Raw genomic sequence first — 17,295 nt, forward strand, 5'->3', positions numbered from 1 at the left:
AGATGATTGTGATAAGCATAAAACTAACAGTATTCTTGATGAAATAAGGGCGGTTCTGAGGAAAAATGTGTGATATTTATTTGCTGAGCATTTTTCCTTATAGCACCGATTCACGGATGTTCCTTACTTATACTCCGGACATTGAGTTTGGAGCCATTTTCTTTTTATATTATGTGTACCATGCTAGAGGATGCATATTCTAAGCGTTGGGAACAGAGAATAAGCGAAATAAAATTTAAACAACTGTATTCCTTCCATTAGAGTGCTTAACAAGCACCACCCTAGAAAACTACTCATTAGAGTATGTAACTCATACTCACCGGCATCGGCAATTACGAGCGTCACTTCTGACATAAAACTCAAGCATGAAAGACGTGAAATTCAATTATAACAAACGTATTTTCATCAAGTTACATATTGATTATTACACTGTTACAAATATAAGAAAAATAATTAATTTTTCAAGTGACCTATTTTAGGTTGTTAGTCTAGTCGAGTCCACCATGATACAACATTTGAAATTGTTCTAATACCCCCAAAATTTGAAGTTATTGTTAAAAAAACTAATTTTGGCCAGAAATTATGAAACATCCGAGTTGAAATCATGAACTAAATTCATGAATATGTAAAAAAAATAAAATAAAGCAACAAACAGGATTCGAACCACGAACATTACGATCATTAAACTCATACTTTGACCACTAGACTATCAGTACTGAAGTACAGAGGAAGGCAATCGCAAACGCTTGTAGTGGTCATGATTCCACTGCATTATGAAATCATGAATTTCCATCATGAATAATTGTTATGATTTCATGAAATGGCAAGTTTTTCCATTTCATGATTTTTTTATTCATTGAAATGGAATCGGATTTTTTCCCGAGCAACTATAGTCTGAATGTACTACACTGAACGAAAACATCCGAAATACTTCTAATAATTATTGCGTTGCTCGAGCCCTTTCACAATATGCTTTCAAATTTCAAATGATTGCCTTATGGTTAAATTTGTCATCAGCTGATGAGCATCCATATACTGTCATCCAGATAAAGGATGATATTTATTTGAAAATTGGCTGCAAAACATACAGCGCTCAAAGGACAACCATTTAAGAATAGGGTGACTTGCAAACCCTAATAAACAAATACAATAAATGAACTGTATCCCAGATGCGTGAACTTTCCCACAATTGGTTTGGATGATACCCCGAACACGTCGTTAAACTTTCTTTTATGGCTATTTTTATTAGGGAATGCGTTAAACTAGATTTTTAATTCGATTGTTTTCATTCCATATTGAATAGCCATGGACAGCCATTCCATCATGGTTACAAAAATCGTTTGTTGGTAGCGAAATAGACAATCTTTGCTTTCGAAGCTTTACCAATGTTAAGCCACCTCTGATATCGACGACTATGTGTCCACCTCGTTGGTCAGCTCATATCAGCAAATGACGTTCGATGACATTATTGACATCATCGTTTTGAATGATTTGCGTTATGAGGCTAAACCAATACCATATGCATTTCAATTTAGGATGACAATCATTCTACAGAGAGCATTACGTATTTCACCTGAAGTCCGTCCGCTTCTCGTACCAATTTTCATCCTGGATTCGAGAAGAGCATCAATTGATTACAAAACAACCATCATCCGATTGTAGCTATCATTCGAAAAAGCGATTTCGATGATTCGAATTAAATGGTCAAGGGTGATCGCGCACGGGCTGGACCCTATTTACGTTGTGTTTACGGAGAACTATATAAAGTAAAACACGACCGTTGGATTGGCCGTCCTGCCATGGCGGAGGCATACGAACTATAATTTTATTTGTCAAATATGTACAATACAAAACAGTACACAACAGAAAGAGACACTTGTGATTACTACTGTAGCGACATCTGTGTGAGGATAGATGTACCCCTTGAGATAGTAGGGTAGTTGCGCATGTAGTAGACGTTTGTACAAACAAAGGGTTTCATTCGAACGTTGGTTTGAAAGATGTATTTTTGTAAATTGTAAGAAATAACGAAATAACGGCGCCGGTGGTGTAGTGGTAAGCGTGATTACCTCTCACCCCAGCAGGCCTGGGTTCAATCCCAGTCGGCGCCGCCGGGATGTTCTGAGGCATAACATCTCTGATCACGCCTTCCTTCGGATGGGAAGTAAAGCCGTTGGTCCCCGGTTCATGAGTTGATAGGTCGATAGGTAGGGTCAAGATGTGGGAGCTGCCTTCCTGGCACGTCGGTAGCATTGGTGCTCAGCACGGAAAACAAGATCGACGAAAAAAACAAACCAAAGGAAAAAAAAAAGAAATAACGAAAAATATATCGAACTATGAATCCTGATGAATGTGGGCGTCTTAGTGGAATACCTGTATAATGAGAGAGAGAAGGATATGTATTTTCTATTTAATTCCACTATTGTATTTGCTTATCCTTGACAGATACGCGTATTTCGTCTACAATGTGCAGACTTCTTCAGTGTCTTGTACTAATACTCGACTAATACGAGTATTAGTACAAGACACTGACACTGAAGAAGTCTGCACATTGTAGACGAAATACGCGTATCTGTCAAGGATAAGCAAATAAAGTAGTGGAATTAAATGGAAAATACTAATCCTTCTCTCTCTCTCATTATATCGAACTATGTTTCAGTATATTTCATTTAAATAAAACTCGCTGCGATTCAAAGAAGAAGAAAAAAAAAAACAATTTTCAGTTAAAAGTACTCAACCGTAATGTTGTAGAGAACATTTAATTTATTTGTGGATGAAAGTCATAGCAACCAGCCTGCCGTCGATGCTGTCACTATTGTGTGCTCCATCGCCTTCGTTCGTGCTCCATTATTGCATTCGATTGATCGTTAGGTAATTACTTAAAATTTAGTTTTATTAATTAAATTAATTTTACCAAGCCCCACGGAAGCCAGATGTTGTGTGAAAGTGAGATTAATTTGGGTACTTTTTCCTTACTGTACACCAGAACGTTATCAAGAAACATCTGAAAAAGTATACAAGCTAAACGTAAACAATGCATTTAAACTAACTATATCATCTAACGGAGCACATTATCTCTCAGATCATGTCGGTTTGCCAGAATGTGTCTATATCCACCAGAAATCAACGTTTAAAGTCATTGTTTACATTTGGTACATAGGCCCTTTTCACATGTTGCTCTAGCTACTAGTTTTCTCCATCATACTTCAAAATAGGCTTGCAATTGCTCATTACAGCTTAAATGCTAGTTTTCGTAATTATGAAACTATGGGATACTATACTAATAATTTTTGTTTGTAAGAAGCAAGAAGAGGTGGTAAAGTGTGTGTATGACATATAAAATTTGTCAATTTTGCTTTCAGAAGGTAACAACTACCCAACAAACAATCGTCTATTGAAGAAACGACTTCTTGGCCATTTTATTCAACTGCATGCTTAATAGTACTTGTACTATTTTTAATAATAACTTCTGTTCAGGCTTTGTTCACACAAATCTGGAGAATTTATTCAACCACAACATTGAACTACTGGTGTTGTATAAGGTATGTCGAGAAGCTTTTATTCGACTTATATTGAGTTGTAACAGAGTTTATACGATATAATTTTTGTTGATTATTCAGCGTTTATTAGACATCACTGCTTCCTTAAAACAGTGATGCTCTGTATACGCTTGATTATCATGTGAAGTAACGTTTAATTGAGACATTATTATACATTTAATAAACGATTTTTCAACTGTGGGAAAGTTAACCCGAAAATAAGAGGACAGGGGACAGGGACAAGGGAAGGGTGTGTGGTGTGTTTTTCTTAAGTGTATTGTATTTCAATATTTCTGACGTGGGCTCGCACCACACAGATATTAGAAAATTTATTAAATACTTATAATAACATGCCATTGTATGGGAATCGAACCATGTACCTTTCGATCACCAGCCGCTTGCCTTGTCATCTGAGCTATCCTAGAATTCATCATATGGGCAATTCAATAATCTATAAAAGCTTGTATGAAAGTAAATACCTATCAGCACTCCCGATTGCAACTCTAGCTCCTTCAAGGCCCAGTGAGAATGATTAATTCATTCATCGTTGTTTTAAATGAGACCAATGTTGCCTCTTCACATCTCCAAGTCGAAAGAAAGGATGCTCGGTTATATTTTAAACTAGATCAATGCATTCATTACCGTGAGTCATGTGATCGATGAATACTATTTAAATAAATTATGTTCTACACAAATAAAAAAGGGTTGAGCTTGGGATTGAACTCACGACCTTCTAATTGGAAAGCGGAAACGGTAACCACTACTCTACTGATTTCGCCTTGTTGTAAGACTGAATCAGTGTTGTCGAATAATGAATCTAATACGTCGTTTATAAAGCATTTACAAATCATGTGATTACAACATGGACGCATGGTTGTATAAGAGCTATTATGCTGACTGTATTTGCCTTTAATCAGTAATATTGTAAAGTAATGCAATGAAATCTAATAAAGGAGCTGGAGAACATTTATTAGACGTCTAATAAAGCATGTTATTACATCAATTGAAAACAGTCGAATTAAAGTGTCAATGTGATGTGATGTGATGTGAAAAGAACCCACCATCAGTGCAAGGATTACCTATGACTGCAGATACTTCACTGATTGTAAAGTTCTGTCTGATGGTTTGTTGCAGCAGGGTGAATCAACTTCATTGAAGACCTTTGGAAGACAAACGACAAGATGTACGTCTATCAACACGTGACAAGGGACTGGCAAATCCACGAACCCTTGTCCAGTCTACAAATCCTTTGAAACCCTTAGGCTGCCCCCCCCAAACCCAGCATATAATAATGTTTGATTAATTAAATGTATTCAAAAAAGGGTTGTTAAGAGAGAACAATCTTCAACTGGAACGTACTCACCAAATCAATATATTCGGGAGCGCATTCCCGATGCTTAATTTTCTCTAGTCATTTTTAAACAATCCAGCGAATCCAACCACACAATAACTAAATATCACTTTTCATCTTCATGTCACTCTGTGCACAAAAGCAATGCACACCGCAAAACCTGATAATAGATCAGCGCGGTCGAGTCACACTCTCAACAAAGGGAGCGAGAACACACCAGGCACCTAAGCAACAAAACATCAGCACAAATCATTCTAAATCGAATTTTTGCGTCCGGGATACAAAACTATTCAAATGCGAGCACCGAAAAACTACACGGCAGTACAAAGATAGCCCGAGCTCTAAAAGAAAAAAAAAAGCACGCAGTGGAGCAAAAACACACAACCGTTCTCGGACGCTTCTCAAAGCGGACTGTGAGTCGAATTAAAGTGTCAATGTATATACAAATTACACTTATTCAAATTGTTATTAGATCGAACTTCTGGCGTTGAATTGGAAAGACATTTAACACTTTTACAGCTTTTAATAAGTGAATTAATCAGATCAGCGCAAACAGTGGAACAATGAGCTTTTTCCGCACATAATTCGACAACTCTTTTTATTCAGCATTGAACACTGTTATACAGCATTTATTCAATATATATGCTTATTTGTGACTTTGAATTGTTTGTTGGGTGGTATAAGAGCTATTTTGCTGAGTGTATTCACCTTTATACAGCAATATTGTAAAGCAATGCAATGAAATCTAATAATGGAGCTAGAAAACATTTATAAGACGTTTAATAAAGCATTTTATTCAATCATTTGAAAACAGTCGAATAAAAGCGACAATGTATGTGTAAATTACACTTATTCAGTTTGTTATTAAATCAAACTTCTGGTTCTGAATAAGGAAGACAGTCAACGTTTATAAAGCTTTTAATAAGGAAATTAATCATATCAGAGCAAACGGCGGAATAAAAGCGCCGATCTATCGATCTCAATGAGCTTTTTTCAGCACATAATTCGACATCCTGTTTTATTCAGCATTGTACACGGTTATACAGCATTTATTCAATGTGTATGCTGATTTGTGACTTTAAATTGTTTGTTGGGTAGCTATTTTATGATCGCTGATTGCTCGCTCATCGCGTTGCTCATCGTTACAGCTAATCGCTATTGTGACCTTCTGAAAGCAAAATTGACAGGTTTTATGAGTCATACACACACTTTACCTTCTTTTCTTGCATCTTGTAAATAAGAATTATCATTGAAATATCTCATAGTTTCAAAATTCCGAAAAATAGCATTTTAGCTGTAATGAGCATTTGCAAATTTGCTTCAAAACCATCATTGGTCAAAACAAAAACGATAAAGTTGAGTATTGTGGACTGGATTCTGGGGTGCGATTATGTGCATTTTTTGGAAAAGTAGTGCATGATGTTGTCTGCCACGATGAGTAATTGATAGTTTAGAATTATTTCAGATATTTTTCAGTCACTCCCTGATTAAAAAAAAAACACTAGGGGAAATGTCTCTAATTTTGGCCTATGGATCTAAGATTGGGCCCATCGCTAGAAATCTGCTATTTATCAATTTTATCTAGATGAACGCGTTATTGGGACGGTACTAATAGATATTTTTGGTTGCTATGGAAAATTTAGTCGATTGCTTAATTTATGTATGGGCCCAAATTAGGGACACTTAGGTCGACATTACCTGCATTTCCCCTATATCCTTTGATGACGAAGAGGAACAACTTCTTCTTCTGCTGTGGGACTCGGCTTTAATCTTTAAAAATGGGTAAAGTTTACCCAGATAGAAAATATCAACACCTGAGTAAACTTCAACCAGTTTCCTTCACAAGTATGTTTACCCAGATCTGGGTAAATGCTTGTGTACCCATTTTAGGCTATTTTCAGTTTTAACCGGACTGGGTAGACTCTACCCAATTTTGAATAATTTTAAAATAGCGTGTAGGCTTTTAACGCTTCTGTGGTGAGCATTTGACTGGCTCTCAACTTATAACAAACATCTAAGATTATTTATTTTTTCGTATTAGACTAAGTTTGTTTTTTTTTTCTCTTACATATTGTTTTGTCATACACTCTTATTTGAATAAAATTGTTATATGATTTAAAACAAGTAATTTGTACAATACTGAACCATATTAATGATTTATAATACATTGGAACCTCCATTTACGAACCAAAACGGAGGATCGTAAATCGAATTAGTTCGTAAAAAAAACCTCGTTATTTGGGATTTACTTCGTAAAAAGAGGTCTTTGAAAAAAATGTCAAATACCCCACAATATTTTTTTTCTTGAAATCAAGCTGACGTACAAGAACTGGAAATCTATGTGTGACGCCATTTTGAAAACCAAGATGGCGGCTTTCGGTTAAAGAAAACCTAGAAAATAATGTCAAATACCCCACAAAATGGGTATTTTTGGAATCGAAGTGACATGTAGGGACCGGAAAACGATGTTTAACGCCATTTTGAAATCCAAGATGGTGGTATCCGGTTCATGAATAACTGGAAAATACTGTCAATACCCCACAATATGGATATTTTTGGAATCGGAGTGACATGTAGGAACTGGAAATCCATGCCTGACCAGTGTTCGGAAAAACTCAAAAACTCAAATCTCATGCATGAGTTTATGCGCCTATGAGTTTTGCCTTGCAAAATTCAACGTCGCAAAAATCACCGATGAGTTTTCAGGTTCAAAAATTCATTGCTCTCTATTTTGACGTTATTCATTGATATTACTATTTTATGCGCATCTGGGGTTGTAAAACTAACACAACATGCATAGGCATGATATCAATTGACGTTTGAGTGGTTTTTATGAGTTTAAAGCTGGAATGATTTTTCGGCGTTGTGAGTGTGAGTGCATAAATATGCATGAGAATCTCAAGCGTGAATTTTGTTTCCGCATTCGCACGCGAGTTTATTCTCGCAGGGAGGCTCAATGAATGATATTTGAGAATGATTTTTCGAACACTGCCTGACACCATTTTGAAGTCCAAGATTCCAAAAATACCCATATTGTGGGGTATTGACAGTATTTTCCAGTTTTTCATGAACCGGATACCGCAATCTTGGATTTCAAAAAGGCGTCAGACATAGATTTCCAGTTCCTACACGTCACTCCGATTCCAAAAATACCCATATTGTGGGGGTATTGACAGTATTTTCCCAAATTCCCAAAATAACAAAAAAAAAAACCGGTTATTTGAAATTTACTTCGCAAAAAAAAACCTCGTAAATTGTATACTGTGTAAAAAAGACTTCGTAAACGGAGCTTTTAGTGTACTTGGTAAAATTTAATCAACTGTGAATTGTTTTTGATAGCCTTGTTGATATTGAGCTGTCGACTGCTTAGAGCTCAATTTACAGTGCACTAGTCACCTTCCTGTCTTTGGTATAATAGAAGAGTGAACAATATTGTTAATTTCTAATATTTGATACAGGTCTATCCAGAACAGACGTAAAGCTTCATGCGGATCTGTCGTCAATAGAAGGAGAACATGAAGTCAAGTAAAATAAAATTTAATAAGCATGTATCATCTAACACGATCGTTTATTTAATTTTTTGCATGCAAGAGTTGCTTACCCATCCACTTATTTCCAAACCACCCCAGAAACCGATACCTGTATTGAATTTTGATTTTCCTACTCATCTCGAGTCTCTAACCACAAAACTCTAACACAGTAGAAAAAACTTCCCTGGCCCATCTGCAAAACTGATAACAACCTCCTCAACCAACAATTCCCGTGAGACCAATGAACTAAAGTTGGCCACATGGAAAAAGCCGCCCAGCCATCCCTACCTACCAGTCGGCCGACCATACATAGAGCATGGGAGCGTTCCCTTCAAACAAAGTGAAACATTCAAATTTATAGTTTTATGACACCCCAGAATCGGTTTACAACATCGTTTTGTGCTCGTTTTCATAACGGTCGGCAGGACCTACATATTGGAAAGGAGAAAGTGGAGCGCTGACTGGGTGGTATTATGCCAAGAATCGTAACATTTGCGAGCGTGAGCGTATTCTAAAAAAGGCTGTCAGGCGAAAATTAGTACAACAGCACTTCAACGGGATTTAGTTACGTACACTTTGCTCGACGTTCGACAGGAGGGTGAAAGTTTTCAACATCACCTCTCCTCACTTGTACACTCCACCTTCCCTCTTCCCATGCGCAATACTCTGCACAATCAGCATCTCCTACGGCATGGGTTTTGGGCTACATCAACTAACTTTGCCCTCGGGGGAAGTGGCGTTCGGTTTCAACACTCTTTTAATCAAGGGGATTTAATTTCGATGGCTTTTTATCGTTGCTGTTATGCTTGCTACTCTGCCAGTTTGATTACCACTTGCTGCTGTCGCCTTCCGCTGCTGGTACCTTCTCTATTTTAAGGTGACACTGCGTGGAAATCCTTGTATATTGGCATTTGCCACCACCACCACCATCACCACGGAACGACTACTGGCTGACATGGCGAGCGAAGGGACGCTATGCTCGGGATAAAACCGACAGCCAATAAAAAGGGATAAAAATGAAATACCAGATTTTGGGTGGAAATCAGGCTTGGTGCAGGAAGAGGAGACCAACGCAACCGAAGGGTGGTTTCCAGACAGCGGGAATTTTAATTGCATATAAACTGTCAAACGTTTTATGTTGGCTGACAACCGACAGAGAACGAGTGGCAACTAGAGGGGTGAATACTAAATTTAAAAAAATGTCATCGCAATTGTTAATCCTCGGAACGAACGGACGGGATGGGTTTGGCCGTGGAGTGAAGAAATGCATTTGATTTGGAAATTTAATTTGGTTGAGTGCATTATTTTTAGCGAGACGAGATTATGGCAATGAAGCACTTGATTTTAAGTCGAGAATTTAAAGAGATGTAGTTCATGATTAACAATGCTCACAAGATTGCTTATTAATGGATAAAGTGGCCCCAGCCGACGTGTCACTCTGATTACAATTTAGGCGAATATCATGTAAAAAGGTGGATTACAACAGAGAGTAACCGCTTCTGTAATTTTTCACGTGTTACGCCATTATTGACAAGAACACGTGTGAATCCATCCGGCTCGCACTCATGTGATTAGATGACGCAGTAGTTTGTGCAACAATCATACCAGATCTCGTAAGCCCTGCGCTTTTGTCGGAAAGTGTATAGGGCGTTGTTGTGTCAATTTGGTCGTGGCTCATTTCGAATATAAGAGAGTGATTGCAGTTAGATCAAAAGTGCCTGAGAAAAATTCAAGAACTTTCGCGGATTACCCGAAGTTGTGGTAGTGAAGATATGGTCACAGACAAGTAGACAGAACACTCTCAAAATGTTCATGTAAATAGCTTTTAACGGTAGATTTAAATGTTTATTAGTTGGTAATACCGTCACTTGTGGCGCACATAATCAATTCCCTCGCGTTTGACGTTTTCACACTATATCCCAGTGTACGTAGTATTTACAATGAGAAATGTTCAATGAGTTGTTTGTCCGTGTTATAATATAGCCAAATCCCTGTTGTTAACATTTCGTCAATTGAAGGTGGGCTCTTCTCTCCACTCATTGGCTTATTTTGTATTGGGTTGGAATATGTCTATCATTGGAAGAAGATTCTTCTTGCTCTCGTGGATCACGCGTAAGTGTCTCTGCTTATGGGTCCACCCTCTGTTTATGGTCCTGCATACAATGGTGGACAGTCCACTGTCTAATCTCTGTGCCCTGCAACAATGATACATACATACATACATACATACATACCAGAGCTCGTAAGCATACTCGTACAAACACGGAAACATGCAATAAGATATGTGCACAGTCGAATAGTTGGATCTAGTGAAGCAAAGAAGAATGTTTAACCAGTGCACAGTGGTCCAGAATGCAGATTTAAGTGGAATAATATGTTTTGAGCATGAAACTGAAACTTTAGACTAAAAGTCTCTTAAACAAAGTTGTTCCTTATAGTTAGGTCCTCATTTTTATGACAATGAATTCTAGGGTGGTTCCTATTATCATTAAAATCAAAAATCTAACTTTTTTGTTTGAATAAATTAAGGTATACATTCTTTGACAAAGTTATAGTAGAGCTAATTTCAAGCAACTTTGTAGAAAATAAGTTTTTTGTATCTCTTAAATTGGCCGATTTAGAGCTATTTTCTTTAATTGAGTTAGGGTGGCTCTTGAAAAAACAGTTTTTTTTGCTCTAGTTTTCTTATTTCAAATTTCTCAGCAAAGGTGTCTTCAGATAACTTTTAGATCTTAAAAAGGCGCAAGTTTTTGCTGCACAAAGCTTGTCAATATCTTTCGCAGATCAAGAGTTATTGACGTTTTTATACTAAAAATATGCACTTTTCAAATGTTAATATCTCTGGTTGGGGCAAACAAAAAAAAGTTTTTTTACGGCATTTGAAAGGGCGTATGTAATTCTCAATATTATGACAAAATTGGAGGTATGTTATTTTTTAAACTCGTATAAAATCAATTTGAATTAAGTCATATATTTTACTATATTTGGGTATATCTTTTTTATTAGAAGAGATACAGGCAACAAATTCAAGTATAAAACATTCGTCTAAAAGAGTTTTAAAATTCTCTAGAAGATAACTTTCATGAGAAATTTCAAATAAAAAAGTTATTGGCAAAAAAAGGATTTCATAGGACCACTCTAATGACAAATTTATATAAAATGCGCTAGTACATTTGTTTCATTATTTGGACATTTAGTGTCTTAGAAGAAGTTTTTGTTCTTAAAAATTCCCTTCTTTTGGTGTTTGCAAACGTCAGGATGGTCCTCAAATTAGGGAATTTTTAAAACTAACTTTTTTGTTTTACAAAATAAAAACATGTGTTGTTTAAAAAAGTTGTAGCTAAGTTAATTGCAAGCAACTTTGTCGAAATTTTTTTTTTCTATCCCTTATCGTTCTCATTTTAGAGTATTTTTTCGGAGTTGACTTAGGGTGTTCCTGGAAAAAATAGTTTTTAAGCAATAACTTTTTTATTTGAAATTTCTCATGAAAGTTATCTTCAAGAGAATTTTAAAACTCTTTTAGACGAATGTTTTATAACTGAATGTGTTGCCTGTATCTCTTCTAATAAAAAAGATATACCCAAATATAGTAAAAAATATGACTAAATTCAAATTGATTTTATACGAGTTTAAAAAATAACATACCTCCAATTTTGTCATAATATTGAGAATTACATACGCCCTTTCAAATTCCGTAAAAAAACTTTTTTTTGTTTGCCCCAACCAGAGATATTAACATTTGAAAAGCGCATATTTTTAGTATAAAAACGTCAATAACTCTTGAGTGGCGAAAGATATTGACAAGCTTTGTGCAGCAAAAACTTGCGCCTTTTTAAGATCTAAAAGTTATCTGAAGACACCTTTGCTGAGAAATTTGATATAAGAAAACTAGAGCAAAAAAACTGTTTTTTCAAGAGCCACCCTAACTCAATTAAAGAAAATAGTTCTAAATCGGCCAATTTAAGAGATACAAAAGAGTTATTTTCTACAAAGTTGCTTGAAATTAGCTCAGCTATAATTTTGTCGAAGAATGTGTACCTTAATTTATTCAAACAAAAAAGTTAGATTTTTGATTTTAATGATAATAGGAACCACCCTAGAATTCATTGTCATAAAAATGAGGGCCTAACTATAAGGAACAACTTTGTAGAAGAGACTTTTAGTCTAAAGTTTCAATTTCAGGCTCAAAACATATCATTCCACCTAAATCTGCATTCTGGACCACTGTGCAGTGTTTGTTTCACCAGTAAATTCTCCCACATATATGTGTCTTAGTATTACGGGAATTCGGTATAATACGCGCAAGCGAGATACGGTAACCATCGACCATTTTTAACTACTTTTAAAGCTCAAATTTACATGAAAATTGAACTAAATCATCTATCAGCAGCCACCTAGCAGTTCTGGAAGAAAATTCTTACGATTTCCTTATATGGGATTTACTTCGTAAAAAGAGGTTTTTGGAGATATTGTCAAATATCCTACAATATTGGTATTTTTTTAATCGGAGTAACATGTAGGAACCGGAAATCCAGGTCTGACGCCATTTTGAAATTCAACATCACAGCTTTCGGTTACAAAACAACTGGGAAATACTGTCAAATACCCCACTATATGGGTATTTTTGGAATTGGGGAGACGTGTAGGGATCGGAGCTTGAAATTTAACATCGCAGCTTCCTTCGATGTCTGACGCCATTTTTAAATCCAATATGGCGGCTCCTGGTTACAGAACAACTGGGAAATATTGTCAAATACCCCACTTTATGGGTATTTTTGGAATCGGGGAGACGTGTAGGGACTGGAACTCAATGTCTGACGCCTTTTTGAAATTCAACATGGTGGCTTCCAGTTTCAGAAAATCAGAAAAATACTGTCAAATACCCCACAATATGGATATTTTTAGAATCGAGCCTACGATTAAGGACTGAAAACCCATGTCTGACGCTATTTTGAAATTCATGATGGCGACTTCCAGTTAAATAAAAACAAAAAAATGTTGATAAATAAACCACAACATAGGTATCTTTGGAATCCGGGTGACGTGTAAGAACCGTAAATCCATGTTGAATGCCATTTTGAAATCCAAGATGGCAGCATCACGTTACAGAAAAATTGGGAAATACTGTTAAATACCCCACAATATGGGTATTTTTAGAACCTGGGTGACGTGTAGGGACCAGCTATTCTCTAACCTGAAGCAGCCATATTGGATTTCAAAACAGCGTCAGACATCGATTTCTGGTCCATGTACGTCACGCCGATTCTAAAAATACACAGATTGAGGGTTATTTGACAGAATTTCCAAATTTTTCTGTAACAGGAAGCCGCCATATTGGATTTATAAATGGCGTCAGACATCGATTTCCGGACCCTACACGTCACTCCGATTCCAAAAATACCCATATTGTTGGGTATATTACAGTATTTCCCAGTATTTCCCAAATCGCAAAAAAACTCTTTATTTGGAATTTACTTCGTAAAAACAGGGACGCAAATTGAATACCTTCTGCGTAAAAAAAATACTTCATAAACGGAGGTTTCAGTTACCTAATATTGAGTTCTATTCACCTAGGTCAACAGTTCCGTGCGTAAACTTAATATTGAGTTAACACGCTTGAAGTAATTGTCATTCAATCGCATATCTCGCATATAAACAGACTACGTATTTACTAGTTGTTTTCACTCAAGATCACAGGCTGTTCATAAGCCACATAAGGTTTTCGCGAGTGTCTACGGTCTAAGTAAACTGCAAAAAATGTATATGCAAGATGATCTCTCAAAAACGGTTGACGTAGTTTATGAACAGCCCCCATCGTCAAATTCAAACTATTAAGTATTAACAAATATATTATAGTAACAATATAAGCCACTCTTTCGCTTAGCTTAGCTTGTCGAATTTTTGCGATGAAGGCGCCTCTGTGGCCAAAAAGGCTACCAATTTGTTTGTTTATCTTCACGAGGGGTAAACCAAATTATTTTATGTAAACTTATTACAAAAATTAAAGCCAAATTACATTTTAAGTATTATACACATACTAAAAATGTAATTTGGCTTTAATTTTTGTAATAAGTGCTATGTTTAGGCCTCTCGATTGGATGATTGTTGCTGACCTTTTTCAACGCTAGATGATGCGCAAAGCATTATTTTTCGGGTCACCAGTGCAATGTATGGACAAGGCATGAATCGATCTAAGCTGATATTTTTACCTAGGGGATGAGTACTTAAGGGGGTTAGGTTTTGAAAAGTTATTTAGTGGGAATGACACTGATGAAAACTGCACATTATAGTTGAAATACGTATTTTTCAAAATTGATTTTGTGGAATTAAATGGAAGGCAACCTTTTTTGCTTTGACTATATGTTTTTTAGTATTACTTCTACGTGAAGTCAACGATTTACATAGTTGAAGATGCTAATTTCAAATAACAGACTGTAGTGGTAATTTTTATACGATAGATGGAGTAGATGAAAGCAAAGAGTTGATAGTTCCGTTAGAGTACGGCAGTGTGAAGATTGTATATAGATATTAGACAAGCGAGCTAGGACAACTTTTAAAGAAGGTACAAATCGGTTTTTCATCTCTCTTTACCAAACTCCCCCTTTGGAGAGGGATGGTGAGGGGTGTCCCCCCCCCCGCCACCACTGGCAAAAAGAGATGAAAACCGACCATGAAAAGAGATGAAAACCGACCGATGTATTTTTTGCTGTTTTATTCGATACACACTATAATAAAGTCTGTTCCAGTTAGTATATGGCTGCTTCTTATTAATTACTGTAGCACCTCTAGTTGTCGTAGCAAGAAACTATTGACACCGTTTTGATCCGAAAGAATTGTTTATTTAGTAGTGAAAATTTCAAAAGGATTGTTGTTTAAAAATTATCGAAGATGGAACGTGACAGACGTGAAAAAAATCTGCACACTCACATTTTGATGGACAATGAAACTTACGTAAAAATGAACTTTGGGCAAATCCCGGGCCAAAAATTGTACTTTGCTAAACGTAAAGGGGGTGCTCCGGATAAATTCAAATTTGTCTTTGCAGATAAATTCGCTCGCAAGTTGATTATTTGGCATGGCATCTGCAGTTGCGGAAAGAAAACAAAGATTTTCATCACTGCAGCGACTATGAATGGACAACTTTACAAGGAGGAGTGTCTCCAGAACATAATTTTGCCGTTCATTCAATCACACGAAGATTCCGTAAAGTTCTGGTTTGACTTAGTCAGCTGCCATTACAGCCATGATGTCATAGAATGGTATAAGCAGAATAATGTCGATTTTATTGAAAAAAGTATCAATCCACCAAATTGTCCAGATTTTCGTCCCATTTTTTTCATTCCCCAAAAAAAACATGCATAGATATAAAAGTTGGTGATGATAAAATTACAGTGAAGTGCAAATTATATTTTTTTCATTAAACATCTCAAGTTTTATTTTTAAAATGTTTGATCATATTTTAAAAATCTGTTCAATCTGTTAAAATCCTAGAAATCTGTAATCTGTTAATACAGAATATTATTTTTAAAAACTATGAAAAATAGATTTTTCTGTAGTTTTGGTAACCCTGCTCTCGCCGTCTCATCCTCACCCACAGTGATGCCACATATACAGATTTATCTGTAACCAAACAGTTTTTTTTCTCAATATTTTGATACAGATATCTGCATATACAGAATACAGATATTAGAAAAATATACAGATTTTTTAAATAAGGAGAACATATCTTATATTTTCTTATAATAATTAATTCTGATAAAAAATCGTTTCTTACTTTTGAGCAACTTGAAGCATCAAACCTTCACTAAATAAAATATGATTGTATTGTCTTCGAATGAGCTTGGAATCTTTAGAATGGACTTCTGATGTTCAGATGTTCTGATTCCTCGTTGGAAGGGATATTAGTTTCCCTTTCTTTTTATTTAATGAGCCATACCACATGATGACAGATACAATATTTAATTAACTATATTTATATATAACTATGATTTCGGTAAACAAGTCATTTTAGTAAGCTCAGGAAATTTTCCGCTGGAAGCAGATTTGTCTCTCACTACTACTGAAACTTAATGTTTTGTATTTTCAAAATTGTAGAAAAGATACAAATCACTTAAAAATCAAGATGATAGGATTTCGTGATTTAAAAAAGGCAAATTCTTTAGAATGCAAACTTTAGTCATTTTTCAAGATTCTAAAAATTGAACAAACTCCATCTGAACTATGAATGAACTCAATGAAGATTAAGGTAAATCCACACTGAGACCATAATAAATAAATAAAAGTGCCTGTTCGATTTTGGAAACAAAACCACAAAACCGTGCGTTTTGGCTCGGGGTTCAATTTTAGCACCGTGCCAAAATCAAACGGATTTTTAATAAAGTATTAATTATAAATAACGTCTTTGTAATGACTCGCGGTGGTCCATAATCATTGGAATCATAAATTAAATTTAAAATTAAAACCGTTCGATTTCGGCACAGTTCGATATTTTTTAAAACTAGTTCGTTTATTTGGAAGGCTCAATCGCGTTAGCTTTACGGAGCCAATATCATTGTTCTTTGTTTGTAACAAAATTCACTTAATTCTATGTCTAGTAGGAGTTGGGCAGAATACTCGTGGCTTACTCGAGGTTAGAGAGGTACACTGTCGAAGGATAGGATCAGGGGAGGAGCTTGGGGGTAAAGTTTCGTTGTCTCATCAGAGCGTTGTCGCCAGTATGAATGGTAGTGCGGTTCTAGTTTCGGCTGGAGTTCGACCGGCTATGGTGACCAGTGGGCGACGATGAGACTCATCGAGATGGGTGGACAAGACACGGTTTGATTTTGGCAACACTATGTTTTTGGGCTTGTTGCCAAAATACAGATTTTTTTTTTAA

The 17,295-nt window shown here is 36.0% G+C and overlaps 1 protein-coding gene across 1 annotated transcript in view; it reads right to left on the reverse strand.

Moving 5' to 3' along the window:
• The window catches only part of tei (teiresias), a 282,830-nt gene that overhangs the window by 8,521 nt on the left and 257,014 nt on the right, over window positions 1–17,295 (reverse strand). The window lies entirely within an intron of this gene.

Source organism: Ochlerotatus camptorhynchus, unplaced genomic scaffold, assembly GCF_037179485.1.
Source record: "Ochlerotatus camptorhynchus isolate MF236.1 unplaced genomic scaffold, CSIRO-AGI_Acam_v1.1 ptg000329l, whole genome shotgun sequence".
Taxonomy (NCBI): domain Eukaryota; kingdom Metazoa; phylum Arthropoda; class Insecta; order Diptera; family Culicidae; genus Ochlerotatus; species Ochlerotatus camptorhynchus.